At 46.0% G+C, this 17,848-nt stretch overlaps 1 protein-coding gene across 1 annotated transcript in view; it reads left to right on the top strand.

Moving 5' to 3' along the window:
- VWF (von Willebrand factor) overlaps nucleotides 1–17,848 on the top strand; it is a 1,169,185-nt gene that overhangs the window by 552,873 nt on the left and 598,464 nt on the right. The window lies entirely within an intron of this gene.

The raw sequence follows: 17,848 nt of genomic DNA, 5'->3' as shown, positions 1-17,848 counted from the left end.
CCCTGTTATGGAAAAGCCCATCTCATTGCAGTTGCATGAGTCAGACCCCATTAATTAACACAGCTGCATTAAAGGCGAGGCACGCATGGATTCTGCCTTCAGGGTGCACACACGTGGGACACCGTGAACATTCAAGGAAGAAAGTACTCATGTTCCCCTTCCATTCAACAGAAACATGTATCCTGTACGCACGTGCTATAAACATATGCATGCTTAGGGGCCATGGTATGGCCACCGTGGGGATAGAGAGCAGGGCAGTTGCACAAACACTACATGAATATTTTCAAAATAACTCTCCCCCAGTTCCCTCATTAAAGAGAGCGCAGAAGAATTGAACGAATAGGCATCCCGCTAAGGCGGAGCGAAGGCCATGTGTGCTCCTGCGCACCTTTACAAGAGAGTGATAAGAAACGGCCGGGCTCAGCAGCCCATGAAGCTGAGCTGTTGCAGTGCAGACAGTAGGTCTGACCTTCAACTGGAAGAGGCCTGGGGAAGGTCGCGAAATCCATTCAGGCGTAGACGCTCTGTGTCTCTAAATGAAGTAATAGTACTCACCAACCCCTTTCCCTTGCAATTTTAAAAGTGTATAATTTAATTAATACAAAAAGACCAGACATCAGCATGATGATCATTATAGCCCATTAGCTGCAGTGGCGGTTGGTGACGCACAAAAATGGTGAGTTTGCATAAATAAAATAAAAAAACATACAAAAAAACATTTACATATACAAATGGAAAAAAAAGTTTCACTTACCTTCTTAGCCTACAGCACGTCCTCGGTGTTCTCTCGGCCCGGCTCCAGACGTCTCCAGCGCAATGTCCCACAGCTCAATATCCAATCCAGACACTTCTCTCATGCTGCATGACAGAAGAATCTGGATTGGCTGGAGCTGGCTGCCTCAGTTCCCTAAAGAGCACTGAAGGCCTGCTCTCCAACCCAGCTGTCTCAGACAGCTGGGTTGGAGAGTTTGCATTGCGCATGTGAGTTTGGCCATAGCAAGGGTGCAGACCAAACTGACATGCACAATTCCGTGGCCACTCGTCATTGCTGCGAATCAGCAAGAATGACACACTGGCCCTACCCTGCCCTCTACGTTTAGCAGAAAGCCGGAAAAATAAAATGGTAATAAAATACTTTTATTACCATTTTATTTTTCCAGCTTTCAGCAGCAGCGGCGCTTCTCCACTCCCATGGAGGAGCCGCTGCTCATAAACTGATGTTCACCACAGCCCTGCCATTAAATCGCCTACTGATTTCTTGATTGCCATGTTAAAATACCAGTGGTTGTGACAGTATCACAGCTGCGTGGTGGTAGTTGGGTGCCGTGCTTCTGCCTGGATCTAGAACACACCCTAAGTTGGACCATTTATTTTAAATCATCAGGTTGCAGCTCCCCCGCTTAAAGTCAGCAGCAACCATTTTTCCTATCAGTGCTATTGAATATTATTCAGTCTTGATATTTTACAGTTTTTTAACAGAAATTATACCAGAGGTTCGATGGGAAAGCACATTTTTGTTGGATATTTCGTTTTGTAGACAAACGTGACTAAGGATACATTATTTACCAATGTTGGGCCAAATTCACAAAAGAAATCCGAGACAAAATCCTAACTTTACGACTTTCAGCATTCACAAATGGCATTAATGAGTAGCATTAAGGAGTAGTAAAATTAGGAATCCTAACTTTGCTAGTCCTAAATGCCTTTTGTGAATACCGAAAGTCGTAATGAAAATTTATAAAGCAAAATGTCTTGCGGTGGCTACATATGGTAGTGCCATTTGGGGATATTGCTCTCTAGATAGTATACAGACTACTGAGAACAAATTTTTAAGAGCTGTCCTCTCTGTGCCCCAGTCTACTCCATCATACAGAATCCACACTGAACTAGGACTAGGATTTATTTCAGACATGATAAAAATGGCCCCTCTCCTAGCTTGGCTGAAGATCTGGTTGAACCAGGAAATCCCCCTTAATCATATCATTTTAAAAGATTGCCTACGGCTAGATAAAGCTAATAAAATCTTGTGGCTAGCATATATTAAAGAAAGTTTTGCTAAGCTAGGGAGACCTGAGCTTTTTTTCTCCCCGGAGTTTATAACAACAAAGGACATTGCCTTGACTAAGGGCTCAATGGGAGAAATGCTAACTCTGGAGAGGGAGCAGTTGGAATTAAAAAAACCTATGGTGAGGGCTAACATCCTTATGAGTACTCAAGTAGGCCCTGAATTGTATTTAACTTCTGTGAATCATGCTTATCACCGGTTCCTTTTAATCCGGTTTCGGTTTAACTTGATCCACCTGAACCTTGGGCATTTTCCAACATGGAGTACGCCTGAAAATGCGATGCCGTGCTCCTGTGACAATTTTTCCACCCAGAATACAATGCATTTTTTGATGTTCTGTGGACATTACACGGCTGTAAGGATGAAATACATGATCCCTATTTTAAAGGAGGCAGGGTTTATCCAAGTAAAGCCAGCACTTCTGTTTTTACAGTTATTGCAGACCCCTAGGATCATGTTTTATGTTGCTAATTTCCTAGTGGGAGCTGTTAGGATCAAGAAGAGGAAGATGACCAATAATCCCTATAATGTTGATTTATAGTGGATGAAAGCAAGATTAACGTTCATAATATGGGAATGTTTACCGAATTGAATTAATATGTGGGATTGTATAATGATTGACACCTCGTATTCCTACCAAACTGACCTCTTTTTTAATGTATTTTAAACGTATTTTTAAGGTTTAACATTTTTATACTCTTTGTAAATATTTTGATTGTGTAAATTAATTGTGATTTTATAATGTATAAATAATGCATAAATTATGTATTTTATAACATGTGAAATTTGCACAGTGCTATTGTCTTTTTGTGATATTCATTTATCGAAATAAAGTATTTTGACTGACTGACTGACTGAAAGTCGTAAAGATAGGATTTTGTCTTAGATTATTTTTGTGAAGCGGCCCCCCTGTCTGTATTTTTAAAAGGTAAGATTTATTATTAAAAATTTGATAATGACGGCTTTGCTCTTGGTAAAAAATCACACTCTATCTCTAAAACCAAGATAATGATTGACATTGGATTGAGCCTCGGAGAACTTGACGCTCATTATTTGCCATAGCCATTAGCCCCAGGAATAGTTTTGTCGGGGGACTTTAATGAACATGTAGAGATTGATCTACCTATCTAGTGAGACATTTGTGAATAGTAAGACATGTTGTATATATTTTGTTGTGGTTCTACATCAATTTTCCCAAAATAGAAGGCCTTTACTAATGGTAGAGAACTTTTGAAAGGACAATCTATAATTATTGTCACATAGTTCTGTTGCATTATCTATGTTTTTCTATTCTCCATGGTTTGTTAACCTGTTAATATGGAAATATATTAGTGAGCTTTAAATTATGCCTACTGATAAAAGTGAGCATTACATCTAAAAAGCATTGGGGAAACCAATAAGTCTGGCCATGATAGCATAGTACATTTGTAAGTTTCATATTTTTTATTGCAAAAAATACGGCACATAAAGAAAAATAAAATGAGAAAACTTGTGGCACCTAAATGAGACCACCATGTGCTTCCATTAAAAATTGTACTTTTAAAAACGGTCCCTGATATGGTCATTTTACTAGTGATTTTTATATAAAAGCCTTTCAGTTATGCCACGCTTTTCAATATTAAGATTATTATTATTATTGCTGTTGTTATTAATAGCAGTAATAGCAGTAGAGAGGTATTAATGAAGGAGACAGGAAGACATTTGCCATTTAACCAAGTAATTAAATTGCAGGCAGATACAAAGTTACAAGGTCAACTAAACACTTTATAACTTTAAAAAGGAGATAGAAAACACATCACCATTTAATTGGGCACCCAAAGTACGGACAAAATAAATATCCGGTATTTAAAGGCAATATAAAAAATAACTGAAATGAAAATGCACATTTGGAACCATATTTATCTGAAGTGAAATGAACAATTTTTAGGTGGATATGAACAATGTGCTCAGGCTTACTGCAGTCACTCAAAGTGAAGGGAGTCAATGGCTAAAGTGGGTTGGCTTGGCTCATTGCTCCTTGATGTATGTTATGGTGGGCAGAAGCCAAATATGAATCACAGTTTAACAGACCAATGGATGAAGCCTGCAGACAAAAAACACTTTATGTATGTCGATTATTGATTACATACAACAACAAAAATTATAATCTGGCAGGACAGCTACATCTGCATCCAGACCTAAAAATAGTATTATTTCTTGTCAACTGGAGGTTATGACAATAGTAATAAAAGACTACATGATGTTCTTTGGGAAGGAAATGTCTCTCAGCGTGCTTCCTAAATGACTCTTCAATTTATTGAGGGGTGGTTGAACCACTAATGCAGGTTTGTTATGTCTGGTCATGGATGTTTGCGTGTAACCGATATGTAAGGGTGATTTTGTGTTTTATTTTAGAAAAAACATTTTTTCTAAATGTTTTTCACTAAAAGCAGAAGTATTTCCTCCTGTATTTATTGGGTGTGATTAAGGTAATTGATTCAGGGGCTCTACATTTTTGGGCCTAAGTTACAAAAGGGGATTGTAAACAGAGACTGTCCTTTTGCAATACTATCTGAAACTACATGGTTTGGGTATTGTTGGGCCTGGCTCTTTCTGAAGGGTTATCCCCAAACATTTTGCCTTCCTCCACCTATTTGTCTAACCTTCTTTTTGTTGGTTTTAGGACTCTGGGCACTTTACCACTGCTAACCAGTACTAAAGTGCATGCGCTCTCTTCTCTACACATAGTATGATTGGTTTACACCTGTTTGTCCTATTTAATTTACATGTACGTCCGTTGTAAAGTGGTATACTATATTCATTTCTGCCTGCAAATTAAATGCTACTAATGGACCAGCAGCACTGCATGTGCCACCCACAGACATAGCCTTTCAGCCCTTGCTCAGACCTGCCCCTGAAGGGCCTGTGCGCACAGTTTACTGCCACTTTAACTTGGCATTCAAAACTACTTGACTAGTGTTAAACTCCCCTTATATTACACATAGGTCACCCCTAAGGTAGGCTTGAATAGCCCTATGGGGAGGGTGCTATGTATATAAAAGGTAGGACATGTGTCTTTATTGTGTGGCATGTCCTGGTAATTATAAACAGCCTATTTTGTTTCTCATTGTTGTGTAGCCTACTCCTCTCATGAGCTAGCATTGGGAATTCATTTATATACTTTTACGTGGTAAATCCTTATCTGAAAGGAGTGGCATTGCCATGTTTGGTATGTTTCGAATGGCAGTGAGAAATCCTACTTAAACGTGTAGTTGGATTTTACATTACTATTTTAGAAATACCACTTTTAGAAAGTGCAAAAAGAACAATTGATGGACAGAATTCAGAACAATGTCATACATTCACCACAGTACAGAGATCTTGGCATTAATCCATCCTTTTTTTGCTCATTATGCCATTCCAGTTTGGACCAGCCATATGCAAATCAATCTTGACCCTACTCCTATTGGGAACAGTCCAGCCCGAACTGCCAGGCCAGGATCTCCCTGGACTGGAAACAAGCACCCTAGGACCGGCGTGTGTCCAGTGGCATGGAGAGCACAGGACCCACGTCTGGGCATATCGGTTCCACTCAGGGTGACAAATGCAAAAAGAACAATTAATGGACAGAATGCAGAACAATGTCATACATTCACCCCAGTACAGAGATCTGGGCCTAAATCTATTGTTTTTTTTTGCTCACCATGCCATTCCAGTTTGGACCCAGCCATATGAAAATCAGTCTTGACCCTGCACCCAATGGGAACAGTCCAGCCCAAACTGCCTGGCCAGATCCTCCCTTTCCTGGAAACAAGCATCCTAGGACCGGTTTCTGGGTTTCACCCCTCATCAGCCAGGATAGCTTGACTCCAGTAGCATGGAGAGCACAGTACTCATGTCTGGGCATACCCGTCCCACTCGGGGTGACCAATGCAAAAAGAACAATGATGGATTCAACCCAGATCTGTGACTGGGGTGAGTGTCTGAAAAGTTTCAGTGCTCTGTCCGTCATCTCCTTGTTTTTACTTTTACAAAGTGGGCATTTCTCTGTGCTTATTAGTCTTTTTGCTTTGCAGGCTGACTCCAAGCCATGTCTAGCCCTGGGTAACAGCTACACTTGATGCATACTTTCCAGACACAGAGGGGGCAGTTATTCAAAAAAGGGAAGTGATCGACCCTAATTTTTGTGGAATCAACAATCCGAACATCCAGATCTGGGGGATCCAAGCAGTCAGATCAAAGTGCCCTCACCCACCTGGTAGGGTGTCATGCTTCATCATTCGGTGCTCCCTCGTCAAGCCAGCACTGCAATGCTTGAGGCCTGTGGGCTCCTTGGCAGAAATCTTTTAATCAAAATATGCTGTACGGCGAGTTCAAGTGAGGGGGTGAAGATAGGGTGGTGAAAGAAGTGGTATAAAATAGTCTAAGGGAACCAGGGGAATTTTAATGGGGTAGGGGTCCCTTGACATAGTAAAAACAAAAAGAGCTATCTGGGACGTAATGTGCTTTAATAGCTAACCTATGAAATGAAGGGGGGGTCAACATGTTTCATGCCGTGACTGCCAGAAGGGTAAAATGGCCTTTCATCATGACCGGAATATTACATACCCTATATAGTATGGTAGTGGGACCCACCACCAAGTATTGGATATCCACTCAAATAACATAGACTGCACCTGTTTTGATGCAGTGGGGCTGATTCCACCAATAAATGAAAAAAAGGAAATAGTGGCCATGAGGAAACTGCCATCAGACCAAGGTAAAAAGTGACACAGTCTCGTTCATGGCTACGAGCTAGGAACATTAATATTTATATTAAACCTTTTCAATGCTGTGGTAAATAGAATTTTGTTAATCATCTATAAAAATAACAAGTGGTAAATTCACATATCGTAGCGGAAGAGGAGGGGTTTGAACTTACCCAAAATTCAAGGGAGAAATTGCCGTTAGGTTAGGCAGAGTTCCACAACTCATCTCATCCCTTCTTTGAGGAACTGCCCCCTCTGTGTGTACCATACATTGATTCTGGAGGAGTGTGCATGTAGGACCTTCTTAAATATTCCTACTCGTCCCTCTCTTGATTATTTACTTTCCAGACAGCCACAAAACAGGAGAGGCTCGGTGTGACAGGGATTACATCTGCATTCATCAGCATACTGATAGTCTTGCTGGTCTAGGAGAGGTCATTCACACTTTACATTTGCATAGGTTGTGTCCTGCCCTAACACAAATGGCTGATTTACCCCTTACTGGTCTTCTGGAGCTAAGGCTGGTCTGAAAGGGGTTGCTGTGCACTTAAAACAGTTCCTTTGAAGGCATCACTTGAAGCCCATTTGGAACTGGAACTGAACCAGTGTAGGATGGTGGTGCTGGTTAAAGTACTCATCCTGACTGCTTTTCCGTTTGTTGCCTAGCCATCTGCCAACTGCTGTGCTGCTTAAAGGCCTCAACTGGACTGCTTTTCTGCTTGTTGCCCTGCTGCCTACTGCTCTCTGACTCTGGTCCAAACAAACACTGTGTGGACTTATACCCAGACGCTGCTGGCTTTACAAATCCCCCATCACCAAGAGGACTGTTGTGCTGCCAGGTGGAACCAAAATTTGGACTGCCTGCCTTGTTGTGTTGACCGACGCTGGAGGACCAACTGCCACCTGGCCCCTGCCTTATATGCTGGCCTGTCGCCTGACCACCTCTACGTGCCCCTCAAACTTTTCACCCAGGAGCACAGCACATGTGGAGCACTGTGTACTGCTCCTGTCTTCTCAAATCTCAGAGTGTGAGGAGTGCTGTTTTCTGCTCCTTCTGGATTTCCCCTGCACGTCACCTCCCTGAACAGCGTGTGTGGAACACTTTCTTGTTTTTGCAAAAACAACAGTTGATGGACAGAATGCAGAACAATGTCATACATTCACCCCAGTACAGCGATCTGGGCCTAAATCCATCGTTTTTCTGCACTCCACACCACCCCAGGTCAGACATGGCCATATGCAAATCAGCCTTGACCCTGTGCCTCATGGGAACAGTCCAGCCCGAACTGCCAAGCCATTTCTTTCCTGGACCGGAATCAAGCATCCTAGGACCGGTTTTTGGCTATCAGCCGTCTTCAGCCAGGATAGTTTGACTCCAGTGGTGTAGAGAGCATGGGACTCACGTCTGAGCATACCCATCCCATCTGGGAGATGCATCACGTTGTAAAGCCCTGCATCAGAAGTAGGCATTCCAGGACGGGGGATGGGGAGGGGCGTTCCGGCGCAGGAACGCCTCCTATGAGTGGCTAAGTGAAATCTACAAGATTTCACTCAGTCACTTTTAAGCCCTTGCTACGTCAAAACCCTGCACCTGCTTGAAGCAGGCGGAAGGATTGAGTCAACATTGTACATATAGGGCACCCCGAACCCTTGCTGGAGCTGCGTCGCCTTGCGACGCAACTCCAGCAATGCGTCGCCTTTTCGGCACAGATGCGTTACGCATCTGTCCTTTTTTGCCCAATGGTGCGCCGCATTCTAAATGCGGTGCATCCATGGTGGCGGAGCCCTGACGAACAATAACTGGGGCATCCCTGCTGATATGCAGGGATGTACCAGTTATTGTAAATCTGCCCCTGAGTGCTTGATCCTGGATCAGTATTACCCAGTGTGACGCAAATTTAAATCGGCACATCTTGCCACCTGCAGCACCAGCATGTGGGAGTAGATAGGCAAGACTCTGACCGGACGAGGCAGGTCCAGTCCCTTAGGCCCATCGGCATTCCTACAATCTTCTCTCCCCTATGGCGACCGCTTTAGATCAGGAGAGAGTGGTCCCCAGGGACACAAGAACTGCTCTAATTACACTAGGGACTGCTCAAGTAAACCTGGGTCTCCAGCAGCTGCACCGTACAATCATGGACACCTGCACCGAGCTCCTCTGCAAACGGGGGAACAAGTGAGGTCTCCTTGCTTAAATCTACTGTGTCTGTCGCTCCCCCCCCTATTTTATTGGGTGTAGAAATAGGAAAGACACCCGTGGCTCCCTCCAGGTGGCCCTGACTCGCCAGGGCACGCATTGGTCATTTCTTAAAGTTAAGTATCTAGGCCACTTAACAGGACACTTTTGGGGTGTGTCTCTCCCCTGTCCCAATCCTCACGTGTCCAGTGGCCGACCCACGATGGTGATCGCTGTTGCTTAACCATTCACCGAAATGATCATATTACATGTAGTAGGTGCGCAGGTTTTCATGTGCCCTATTCTGGTTCCTAATGCACTCATTTCAACCAGGCGCATAAAAGTTATTGTAACCTCACTAATAGGAGTGCACTGGTTCTTGTGCCTATGTGGGCTTATTGCTACTGATGTGCTTATGGTGATATTGCGTAATGTATATACCAATGGTAATATTTGGTGATTTAAGTATTTTTCCTCTAACTGCTGCATTTCATGCCCTGATGTGGTAATGTATGTAAATGTGCTTCTTGTATTGACAGGATAACGAGTACTATCTCAACATTTGCATAGTATGCACAGTTCTTATGATTTATGTCATGTTGCTCTATGTTATATACAACATACTATATTGTTATATAATATTGTGTGGAGTATCTTTTGTGGTGCATTCATCGTGTTTCAGTGTGAGCGTGTTGCGCGATGCTTTACACATTGACTCTGATGACATGCCTGCCTGCACTGCTCCACGCTACCAGAGGGTGAGCACAGGTTATCTATGGTGGGTAACTTACTTCCCTGACTAAAGTGTTAGGTTCTGACTGGCTTAGGTGTATACCCTAGCCAACCAAAAACCCTTGTCTAACAGGTATATTAACAATAGTTTCTGTACATTGAAGAGCAATATGTTGATTGTATATGAGAACTGTGATTTGGTATGTCCAATAAGAGATGATGCTGTTAAGAAATGCTTTATGAGTTTAACAGAATGTGGTGTCAAAGGATCACCAAACAAACTTATTGTAAAAGTTGATTGGTGGGCTAATGTTATCTTAAAGGCATTTGCTATTTGTTTACAACAAGGGTGTCTACCACATATATTGCTCTATGCCACATTATTCAGTTTATCAAATAAGTAGTTGTGACCAGACTGAATTATGTAGACTATTCTCCTTTATAATAATACAACAAGTATTTGTAAGGTTCATCCTACATAGAATCAAGGATTGAATTTATGTAAATGGGACTTGTTAGAATTGGGGGTCTCTAGTTGGCAGATGTAGGTACCTTTGACCAAATAGGGACCCTTGCTTCTAATCAGGGAAAGGGGGGGTACACTCCTGGAAAACCCCTGCTCACCCCCTTGGTAGCTTGGAACGAGCAGACAGGCTTATCTCAGAGGCAGTGTGTAAAGCATTTGTGAACACATACAGTAATACAGTGAAAACACTACAAATGGACACCACACCAGTTTAGAAAAATAAGTAATCTTTACTAGACTTTATACAAGACCAAAACAACACAAATCCACAATACTGTAATCAAAAATAATACTTTAAAATGGTAGAAAATAGCTTAGTTCAATTTAGATGGTAAATGCAACTCTTTACTCTCAAAGTACCTTAGATGCATCACGCAATGCAAACAAAAGGGTCGCAGGGAAGTTGATGCGCCGTTCCTTACACTCAGGGGAGTGGAAGCGTTGGTTCCTTACTGCTGCACAGGGGAGGTGATGCGTTGCTTCTTTACTGTGTGGCGAGTTGAAGGGTCGTTTCTTACTGTGGCCCGGTGACGATGCGACACGATGGCACCTCGATGCGATGCAATGATCCGGTGCGATGCAACAAAATGGCGTCTTTGATGCTATGTGACAACGTTGGATGCGATGCGTGCACGCCAGACAGCCGTGCGATGAAATCGGTAACCTCTGAGCCACAACAGGCCCTGCGACACACTTCTCCAGTGATGTGATGGCGACCTCTTCAGCAATGACATGCTTCTCTGGTGATGCAACACGCTTCGACGGTGATGCGACGGCGAACAGCTGCGGCCGTGGCATGCTTCTTCAGCGATGCGATGGCAACTGCTGCGGCGGCGACATGCTTCTCCTCATTGCGTCGCGCTTCCAGCTCCCAGCGACATGCTGCAGGTAGAATCCCCAGCCAGGGAATTCAGGGAAGCTGGTGGTGAAGTCTTGTATCCCTGAGACTTCAGGCAGGAGGCAAGCACACTTCAAGCACAAGGAGATTCTTCTTCGGGATGAGGAAAAGTTCACAAAAATGTTTCTTCCCCTTTCCTTGGCAAATAAAGTAACCACTGCAGGCCAACCCCAGAAATTGCAAACAGCACAGGGACAGCTTTGTTGGTTCTTCTCCTTGGTAAAGGTTCGTCTTGATTCCCAGAAGTGATCTAAAGTTCTGGGGTCTGGGCCCAATATTTATATCAGTAAATCTGAAGGCAGAGGGTGCCTGTGCCCAGCCAAAACCAGTTCTGTCCTCCTGGGTGCAGCTTAGGTTCTGACAAGTAAATCAAATAAGCCAATCATGGAGTCACTAATCCATTACAACAATTTACAATAGGGAGCACTTGCACTTCGGCACTGAATAGTAGTGGCAAAGTGCCCAAAGCATCTAGGCCAGCAAAAACATAGCAAAAACACAGGAGGTACCAGCAACATATGGTAGGGAGACCCACGCCTATGGTGCCAGGTCTAACATGTGTCCCCTCAAGCTGAAATGTGGGGAGAACGACCCACCCCTCGGGAGATCTCGTCACTAAGCGAAAGATCTGGACAGACCATCAGCATTGTTGTGTTCTGTACCAGGGTGGTGTTCCATAGTGAAGTCCGTCCCCTGTAGGGAAATGGACCACCTCAACAACTTTGGATTCTCACCCCTCATCTGCATCAACCATCTCAGGGGTCTGTGGTCTGCCTGAACCCGGAAGTGAGTCCCAAACAAGTATGGTCTCAACTTCTTCAGTGCCCAGACCACAGCAAATGCTTCACGCTCAATTGCACTCCACCTCTGTTCCCGTGGAAGTAACCTCCTACTGATGAATGCTACAGGCTGGTCTAGGCCCTCCTCATTTATCTGTGAAAGAACAGCCCCCACACCATGCTCTGAAGCATCTGTCTATACAATGAACTCTTTAGAGAAGTTGGGCACCAGAAGCATGGGCGCCGTGCACATGGTAGTCTTCAGGGCATCAAAAGCTTTCTAACAAGTGTCAGTCCAGTTCACTTTCTTGGGCTGCTTCCTGGAAGTCAGCTCTGTCAAGGGTGCAACAATGCTGCCATACTCCTTGACAAACTTCCTGTAGTACCAAGTGAGTCCTAAAAAGGCTCTCACCTCTGTCTGAGTCTTGGCGGGTTCCCAAGCCAGGATGGTATCAATCTTGGGCTGTAGGGGCGCCACCTGGCTGCTCCCAACCTGGTGTCCCAAGTACACCACAGAACCCTGCCCGATCTGGCACTTACTCACCTTGATTGTGAGGCCTGCTCTCCGCAGCGCCATCAACACTTCCCAGAGGTGGGAAGATGTTCTTCCCAACTGACGCTGAACCTTGCAATGTCCTCCAGGTAGGCGGCCCTGAAATCATCCAGTCCAGCCAACACCTGGTTGACCAACCTCTGAAAGGTGGCAGGGGCATTCTTCATCCCAAAGGGCATAACTCGGAATTGGTAGTGCACATCTGGTGTGGAGAATGCTGACCTCTCTTTTGCCCCATCAGTTAGGGCAATCTGCCAGTACCCAGATATTAGATCAAACGTGCTGAGGTACCGGGCAGTCCCTAACCAATCAATAAGCTCATCAGCGCTGAGGATGGGGTACGCGTCAGTCCTGGTGACTGACTTGAGCCCTCGGTAGTCCACACAGAACCGGAGATCTGGCATGGTACCCGGTGTGGCAACCTTTTGGACCAAGACCACTGGCTGGCCCAAGGACTGTTAGAGGACTCAATCACCCCTAACACAAGCATCTTGGAGACCCTCCTTGATGCAAGCTCTCACCCTGTCAGTCACTCTGTAAGTTTTGTGCTTAATAAGAGGACTGTCCCCAGTGTCTACATCATGGACACACCAATCAGTGACACTGGGAATCAGGGAGAAAGGATCAGAAAACTGTCCCAACAACTGAAGACAGTCATTCTGTTACTCAGGGATCAGGGTGGAAGAGAGGTTTACACCATCCACTGACCCATCTTACTCTGTTGCAGACAGGAGGTCAGGAAGAGGCTCAGTCTCCTCCTTCATTCCATTATGTGTTGCTAGGAGCATGCCCAATTCGGACCTCTCTAAGTGGAGGTTCAGGCAGTTGACATGCAGGACCCGCAAAGGGTTCCTGGGGGATCGCAAGTCCATCAAGTAGGTGACATCACTCTTGTGCTACACCACCTCAAATGGTCTGGCCCACTTATCCTAGAGCGCACAGGGCTCCACGGGGGCCATGACCCAAACTTTCTGACCAGGCTGAAGCTCACTCAGGGTGGCATTCTGAACGGACCACGGCTTCATCTCTTCCTGGCTGGCTTCCAGATGAGCCTGAGCGAGTTGCCTAAAACACCGGGTTTGGTTTCTAATGGCCAGCATCTAACTATATACATCCTGGGGAGGTCTCCTGGGAGCTTTCGCACAGCCTTCCTTTACCAAACTCAGAGGTTCTCTTACAGGGTGACCATACAGCAGTTCAGAGGGGCTGAGCCCTAAGGACTTCTGTGGCACCTCTCTGTAAGCCAAGGGAAGGCATGGCAAGAGGACGTCCCACTTACGCCTCATAGGTTTCTCAAGACCCATAATTATACCTTTGAGGGTCCAGTTGAATCTTTCATCCAGCCCATTACCTTGGGGGTGGTAAGGAGTGGTGAACTTATAGGTTACACCACACTCCTGCCACAGGGACTTCATATGCTTGGTTATGAATTTGGTACCATGGTCAGACACCTTCTTTCTGGGGAACCCCACACGGGAGAAAATCCCCATTAACGCACAACTCACCACGGGGGCCGTCACCGACCAGAGAGGGATGGCTTCCAAGTACCGGGTGGCATGGTCCACCAAGACCAGGATTAACCTGTTGCCCATGGCTGTCTTGGGATCCAGAGGCCCCACAATGCCAATGCCCACCCTTTCAAAGGGGGTGCCGACCACAGGGAAAGGCTGAAGAGGAGTCTTGTGCTTCCTCCCACTCTCACACTTGCCTGTCAAGTCTGACAGGTCTTGCAATGAGTCTGAACTCTTGCACATTTGGGGCCAATAAAAGTGGGTGACAAGCCTTTCAAAGGTCTTGTCCTGCCCCAAATGTCCTACTAAATGTACATCATGAGCCAAACCCAGCAGGAAGGCTCTGAAGCGCTGGGGTACCACCAGCACACAGACTGACCCAGGCTCAGCAACCTTAGGCTCGCTAGACAGGAGAACATTCTCGACGTAGATCCAATGTGATCCAGACTGATCACCTGCTGCCTGGTTTGTGGCCTGTTGCCGCAAACGCTCAAGAAAAGGGCACTTTTTCTGTTCCTCACAGAACTTTTCCCTGGACAGTCCTCCTTCCTGCCGCCAATGGGTCAGCTCAGGCAGTTCTTCCAGTTCAGCTACTTGCTCCCCAGTAGGTTCCAGGGCATCCCCTTCAGGCTCTGCCTCCTCCTAGACCGTGGGAACGGTGGGGGTGGGTTTCCCACCCCGGCCTCTTTCCTTTAAGGCAGGCACCTGGGACACTCTTTCAGGCTCCAGGTCCTCTTGAACACCCTTACTGGCTGCCATGGACCGAGTGGTCACACACACCCACTCAGGCAGACCCAACAACTCCAACCAAATGAGCACTTCGCTCCACATTAGCCCAAGGGGAGCTCTCGAAAACCTTACCCAACAGACGGTCAACAGGTGTGGCTGGCCTCACAGCTACTTGAAGAGTACCTGAGACCCCCCCCACTCAAAGGGACCCTGAGCCACCTTGCAGTGGCTCTCTGTGTTGTCAGGGGCAACAACCGGGTAAAATGCATGGGGGATCATATGCTCCTCAGACACCAGCCAACAACTGACAGCTTTCACACTAGGTCTGAGGTCTCCCAGAGCCTCAACCCTATGGCCATTGATGGTCACCCACTGCCTGTATTCATTAGTGTTTTCAGGCATCTGGGCCCGGCGGACCACCTCACAGTCTCCTAAAGAGACTAGGGACATCTCTGCGGGACCCCACCCACCTTGGGCACCCATCGCCCCACCCAGGGCTACACTAGCCATCTGCCGGGGCAGTGGACTAGTGGGTGCTATTTTTTCTCTCAGGGGGCACTTGGGATCATAGAAACTGTGGCCCCCCACACCACACTTAAAACATTTTGGGGGTCCCTTATGTACAGCTTTACCTGTCGGAGCCCCCGGCTTCTTCTCAGGGGGAGGCTGGGAACCCTTCCCTTGGTTCCCTTGGGGATTGCTTTGGGGCCCTCTCTGGAACTCCCTCTCTTTACCCTTGTCCCCCCACTCTTCTGCTGGGGACCTTGCCCACCTTTCGCGAAGTCTCCCACATGACCCTTGTGGACCCGGTTCTAACCCAGTTGTCCGCCTCCTCAGCAAGCTTCCTAGGGTTAGTCACTTGCTATCAATAAGGTGCTGGCGTAGCTCTGGAAAACAATTACTAGACAAGTGCTCCCATGCAAACAAATCATAGAGCTCCTGATAATCATCCACTTTGCTACCCTTCCCCCAACCATCCAATGCTCTGCAAAAAAAGTCACATATTCTACCCAAGTGCTAGACGCCGGTTTCTTACAATTCCTAAACCTTTGTCTATGTCTATAAAGCTCAGGGGCAACCCATACCTGGTCAATAAGGCTTCCTTCATGTGCACATAAGAATTCTGATCCTCGAAAGGCAAATCCAATAAGGTATCCAGCCCATCACTGAGGAACAGCCCCCACAACCGCGCTCCCCAATCCTTCTCAAGGACCCGATGGGAGGTCATAGCTACCTCATAGGCCTTAAACCGTTGCCCAATATCTTCATTCTTATGAAATTCCTTAATGACATCCTTGGGAATAAACACTCTTGTTTCTACAGGCATGGATGGAGTGCTGAGAAATTTCTAAACGTTTAGCTTTCAATTCGAAGTCACTTAACATCCTCTCATGCTCCAAATGCATTATTTTCTCTTTCAAGGCCAACTTCTTATTCTCCAACTCCATTTGACCACCTAGTTGGAGCTTGGCCAGCCAGCTCCATCTTATGCGCTCTATCCCCCCCCCCTAGCGCCTTGAGACCCTCTGGGTGAGTAGTGCGCTATACAAATGTCTATGATTGATTGATTGATCTATCTCTCTCCCTGTCCTCTAACTCTCTGGGGGACAGATCCTTTGAAGAAACACTCCTGCCTGCTCTGGAAGGCACTTTCCTCCCATCCAGGCCCCCTGGCCCCTCTAGCTGCCCATCTAAATTATCTGCCTCCTCCCTAGGCTCTTCTGGATGCTCACTGGCATCCTAGATTCTACCCAGGCCTTCAGTGCCTTTTGTTATTCCTCTTTCTTGGTGAGGCCTTTCATAGAGATTTTTAATTTCCTGCAAGCAGCTTTGAGGTAAGACACAGTGTAGGTGTCAATCCTATCTTCTTCAAAATCAATGTCAACAGATGCAATGGATGCTGCTTTGCTCATGGTGAAAACAGTTGGAAGTTCTCAAAAGGCAAAAAGAAGTTCCAAGGAAAATTCTACCAAAAATGTATGTGGTCACGTTATGGTCTACACTCACTAGTAGTGTACACCAATCACTGTATGTGAGTCACTAATGCAAGTCCAAATTCTCACCGTTGACCACCAATGTTAGAATTGGGGGTCTCTAGTTGGCAGAGGTAGGTACGATGCGACAATCCGGTGCAATGTGACAAAATGGCGTCTTTGCTGCTATGCGACAACTTTGGGTGCGATGCGTGCACGCCCGATGGCTGTGCGGCGAACTCAATAATTTCTGAGCCGCAACAGGCCCTTCGACACGCTTCTCTGGTTATGTGATGGCAAACAGCTGCGGTGGGGGCACGCTTCTTCGGCAATGCACCAGCAACTGCTGCAGTGGTGACACGCTTCTCCTTGTTGCGTCGCGCTTCCAGCTCCCAGCGACACACATTCTTCTCAGAGGGCCCAAAGAACAGTAGGCCCCTCTCTGCAGATAGAATCCCCAGCAAGGGAATTCACGGGAGCTGGTGGTGAAGTCTTGTATCCCTGAGACTTCAGGCAGGATGCAAGCACACTTCAAGCCCTTGGAGATTAGTCTTCAATATGATGAAAAATTCACAAAAATTCTCTTCCTCTTTCCTTGGCAAATAAAGTAACCACTGCAGGCCAACCCCAGATATAGCAAACAGCCAAGGGCAGTCTCCTCCGTCACCTTCCTTGGTTCTTCTCCTTGGCAAAGGTTTGTCTTGATTCCCAGAAGTAATCTAAAGTTCTGGGGTCTGGGTCCCAATATTTATACCAGTAAATCCTTTTTCCTCTGAAGGCAGAGGGTGCATGTGCCCAGCCAAAACCAGTTCTCTCCTCCTGGTTGCAGCTTCCTAGCAGGAGGTGCACACAGCATTGTCTGAGTGCACACCTGGCCCAGGTAACTGAAAGGAAATCTCCTCCCCCTACTCTCTATTCTATGAGGGCTCAGGTCAGTGAAAAAGAAAATCTCCGCCCCTACTCTCTACTCAATGCAGGTCCTATTCAGCCCAGCCCTGACCCATCAGACTGCTGGAGCCAAGGCCCTCTCTAGCCCCCTGTCACTCACAAACCAGACATGGAATATACACACCTAGCAGAGACAACTGGATGGTTAGGCAAGACAAGACCTACTTTCTAAAAGTGGTATTTTCAAACACAGAATGTAAAAATCACCCACACTAAAAGATGTATTTTAAA

The sequence above is a fragment of the Lissotriton helveticus genome, chromosome 1_1 (assembly GCF_964261635.1).
Source record: "Lissotriton helveticus chromosome 1_1, aLisHel1.1, whole genome shotgun sequence".
Taxonomy (NCBI): Eukaryota; Metazoa; Chordata; class Amphibia; order Caudata; family Salamandridae; genus Lissotriton; species Lissotriton helveticus.
The sequence above is the reverse complement of the archived record's forward strand: the minus strand, read 5'-3'. Positions and strand labels throughout refer to the sequence as shown.